This window comes from Pseudoliparis swirei, chromosome 1 (genome assembly GCF_029220125.1).
Source record: "Pseudoliparis swirei isolate HS2019 ecotype Mariana Trench chromosome 1, NWPU_hadal_v1, whole genome shotgun sequence".
NCBI classification, from domain to species: Eukaryota; Metazoa; Chordata; class Actinopteri; order Perciformes; family Liparidae; genus Pseudoliparis; species Pseudoliparis swirei.
Genome location: NC_079388.1, coordinates 21,839,836 through 21,845,967, shown reverse-complemented (window position 1 = coordinate 21,845,967; position 6,132 = coordinate 21,839,836).

Below are 6,132 nucleotides of genomic sequence, written 5' to 3'. Positions count from 1 at the left end.
TCCTGACACACACACCTGTCCTGACACACACACACACCTGGGTACCGACACACAATGTATCAATAATAACACCTAGTCCCGATTAATACACAATAACACACACACCTAGTCCTGACTGACACACACACCCGTACACACATGAGTGCTGGCACACCACACCTGGGTCCTGACACACACACACCTGGGTACCTGACACACACACACCTGGGTGGACACACACACCTGGGTACTGACCACACACACCTGGTGTCCTGACACACACACACCCGTGCCACACACACACCTGTACTGGCCACACACACACACATGAGTGCTGACACTTTTTACACCTGGGTCCAGCACACACATACACCTGTACCTGACACACACACACACACACCTGTGCTGACTGACACACACCTGGAGGTTCGGCTGACACACACACACCTGGGTACTGATGCAGCACACACACACCTGGGTACTGACACACACACACCTGAGTTCAACTGACACACACACCCAGCAATTGACACACACACACACACACACCTGTACTGACTGACACACACACATGGGTACTGACACACACACATGATTACTGACACACACACACATATGGGTGCAGACACACCTGGGTCCTGACACACACACACACCTGCACTGACACAATACACACACAATCAAGTACCGAGAATACACACCTGGGTCCTGACACACACAATTCAAGTACTGACACACTGACACACCTGGGTCACTGACACACACATGGAGCACACGCGGGTCCTGACACACACACACCTGGGTCCTGACACACACACACTTGGGTACTGACACACACACACCTGCGGTGCCCAGCGCAGTGCTGTACACACACACACTGACACACACACCTGGTCCCCAGCACACACACCTGGGTAATTGGAGACACACACACCTGGGTCCTGCACACACACCTGGGTACTGACACACACACACCTGGGTACTGACACATACACACACCTGGGTTCCACACACACACACACACACCTGGGTACTGACACACACACACCTGGGTGCTGACACAGCCACACCTGGGTACCCACACACACACACACCTGGGCACTGACACACACACACCTGGGTCCTGACATACACACACGCTGGGTACTGACACACACAACACCTGGGTACTGACACACCAAGTACTTTTGACACACACACACACACACACCCGTCCTGACACACACACACCCGTACCACACACACACACCTGGGTACTGACACACACACACACACCTGTCCTGACACACACACACCTGTCCTGACACATACACACCTGGTACTTCTGACACACACACACACACCTGGGTCCCACACACACACCTGGGTACTGGCCCCCACGAGGTTCGGCACACACCTGGTACTGACACACACACCTGCACTGACACACACACAGCACACACACCTGGGTCCTGACACACACACACACACACCTGGGCCTGACACACACACACCTGGGTGCACCAGACACACACACACACACACACACACGCCTGGTACTGACACACACACGCGAACACACCTGGGTCCTGACACACACACAATCTGGGTACTGGACACACACCTGGGTACTGACACACACACCAGCACACACACCTGGTTCATAGTCCTGGCCACACACACACACCTGGGTGCCTGAGCACACACACCTGCGGTCCTGGCTACACACACACACACCTGTACTCGCACACACACACCTGGGTACTGACACACACACATTGTTCCGGGTCCCGACAGCACACACACACACTTGGGTACTGACACACACACACACATGAGTACCTTTTTTTACCACACATGATGCCTTTACACATGAGTTCTGACACACACACACCTGGGTACTGACACACACACACACCAAAAATGGGTGTACACACAATAATCTGGGTACTGACACACACACACCTGGGTCCTGACACACTGGTTCTGGCACACACAATTTGGGTACTGACACACACACCTGAGTACTGACACACACACACTGGGTTACTGACACACACACCTGGCACTATTTTTTTTTACACACACACCTGTACTGACACACACACATGGGTCCCACACACACACACACCTGCGGGTACTAGCACACACACGCACACCTGGGTCCGACACACACACACCTGTACTGACACACACACACACACTGAGTACCGACACACACACGCCGAGTGCTGGCCCACACCCGGTGCCAGCACACACACACACCTGGTACTGACACACACACACACCTGCACTGCACACACACACACACACACCTGGGTCCTGACACACACACCTGGGTCCTGACCGCACACACACACACCTGAGGCACTGACACACACACACCTGTACACACCTGGGTCCCGACACACACACACCTGTGACGCACACACATGAGGTCTGGACACACACACACCTGGCACTGCCGTAGTACACACACACACCTGCACTTCTGGCACACACACACACTGACACACACACCTGGGTCCTGAGTACAACACACACACGACACACACACACGCCAGTACTTCGGCACACGCACACCTGTCCAGACACACACACACCTGGGTCCTGACACACACGCCACACCTGGGTACTGACACACACACCTGGGTGCCTGACACACACACACACACCTGGGTCCTGACACACACACATCTGAGTATTGACACACACACACACCTGTACTGACCGCACACACACACATGGTGCTAATACCCAGCACACACGCGGGTTCGGACACACACACGAAACCTCTGACACACACACACAATAATATTATACCCGACACACACATGAGTTCTGACACACACACACATGAGTACTGACACACACACGAAGTTCCACACAGTACACAGCACACACATGAGTACCGACACACACCTGGGTACTGACACCACATGAGTACTTAACACACACATGGTCTCCGACACACACACACACATGAGTACTGGATAATAATAATACGAGTTCTGACACACACACACGCAGGTGCAGTACCCGACACACACCTGGTGCTGACACATGAGTACTGACCACACACCTGGGTTCACCGACACACACCCGGCACTGACACACACCCCATGGGTCCTGACACACACACACACACACCTGTCCCACACACACACACACACCTGGGTCCTGACACACACACACCTGGGTACTGACACACACACACACCTGGGTACTGACACACACACACACACACCTGGGTCCTGACACACACACACACCTGGGTACTGACACACACACACACACCTGGGTCCTGACACACACACACCTGAATTTGACACACCCAGTACTGACACACACACAATCTGACACACACACACACCTGGGTACCCCAGGCACACACACACACACCTGGGTACTGACACACACACACACACCTGGGTGCAACTGACACACACACCTGGTACTGATACACACACACCTGGGCACTGATGCCACACCTGGGTGCCAGCACACACACACACACACACCTGGGTCCTGACACAGGCCACACCTGGTAACACACACACACCAAGTACTGACACACACACACCTGGGTACCTGACACACACACCTGGGTCCTGACACACACACACCTGTACCACACACACACACCTGGGTACCGACACACACACCTGGGTACTGACACACACACACCTGGGTGCTGACACACACACCTGGGTACTGACACACAGCGACACCTGGTGCCTTTTTACCTGTTATTGCCCACACACACACACACACACACCTGGGTCCTGACACACACACACCTGGTACTGACACACACACACACATACATCTGGTACCACACACCTGGGTGTATGACACACACACACACCTGTCCTGACACACACACACCTGGGTACTGACAGCACACACACACACACACACCTGGGTACCTTGACACACACACACACATTTTGCACACCTGGGTCCTGACACACATACACCTGGGTGGTACTGACACACACACACCTGGTCCTGACACACACACCTGTACTGACACACACACCTGGGTACCACACACACACACCTGTACTGATGCAACACACACACACCTGGGTCCTGACACACACACAATTGGGTACTGACTTTTACACACCTGGGTACTGACACACACACACACACACACACCTGGGTCCTGACACACACACACACACACACACCTGGGTACTGACACACACACACCTGGGTCCTGACACACACACACCTGGGTACTGACACACACACCTGGGTGACACACTGACACACACTTGGGTACTGACACACACACACCTGGGTCACACACACACACCTGGGTCCTGACACACACACCTGGGTCCTGACACACACACACCTGGGTCCACAACACACACACACCTGGTACCACACACACACACACACACCTGGGTCCTGGCCACACACACACCTGGGTACCGACACCCCCCACATCTGGGTGCAATACCCCCACACACACACCTGGGTCCACCTGACACACACACCTAAGTACTGACACACACACACCCAAACCTGGAGTACTGACACACACACAGTCAATAACACACCTGGATTCTAGCACTGACACACACACACCTGGGTACCTGACACACACACCTGGGTCCTGACACACACACCTGGTACTGACACACACACACACCTGGGTCCTGACACACACACCTGGGTACTGACACACACACACACACCTGGGTCCTGAAACACACACACCTGTACCACACACACACACACCTGGGTACTGACACACACAATAATTCCGTCCTGACACACACACACCTGGGTCCTGACACACACACTCCTGGTACCGACACACACACACACACACACCTGGGTCCTGACACACACACCAGGGTACCGACACACACACACACCTGGGTACTGACACACACACACCTGGGTACCCCACACACACACACACACACATTAATTGGGTCCTGGACACACACACACACACAGTGCAACACACACTGGGTCCTGACACACACACACACTTGAGTGCCCAGCACGCAGGTCCTGACACACACACACACGCTGTACCGCCACACACATTAATTCTGGTAATTGACACACACACACACCTGGTCCTGATACTAATAATACATCTGGGTACTGACACACATAATTTGTACACACACATCTGCACTGACACACACACACACACCCAGCACCGACACACAATACCCAGTTCCGACATCAACACACACACACGAGCACCGACACACACACAATACGAGTACTGACACACACAATGAGTTCCTGACACACAACAATACGAGAGTACCGACACACCCGGGCACCGGACACACGAGCCGACAACAATACGAGTTCCTGGACACACACACACGAGTACCGACAACAATACCACGAGGTTCTTGACACACACACACATGAGTACTGACACACACACACACACCTGGGTACTGACACACACCTGGGTACTGACACACACACACACCTGGGTCCCACACACACACACACACACACCTGTCCTGACACACACACACACCCGTCCTGACACACACACACCTGGGTACTGACACACACACACCTGGGTACTCTGACCACTAATACACACCTGGGTACTGACACACACACACACCTGGGTACTGACACACACAAACCTGGGTACTGATACACACACACCTGGGTACTGACACACACACACACAGCTGGGTACTGACACACACACACCTGGGTACTGACACACACACACACCCAAATTGACACACACACACCTGGGTACACACACACACCTGTACCACACACACACACACCCGGTACCGACACACACACCCGGGTACTGACACACACACCTGGCACTGACACACACACACCCGCACCGACACACACACCTGTACTACACACAGGTCACACACACCTGGGTCCTGACACACACACACCGGCAATTGACACACACACACCTGGGTACTGACACACACACACACACACACACCTGGTCCTGACACACACACACCTGCACTGACACACACACACCTAAGTACTGACACACACACATCCAAGTACTGACACTAATAATAATACCCGTACTGACACACACACACACACACCTGGTCCTGACACACACACACCTGGTACTGACAATAATACACACCCACACACACACAATCTGGGTACTGACACACACACACA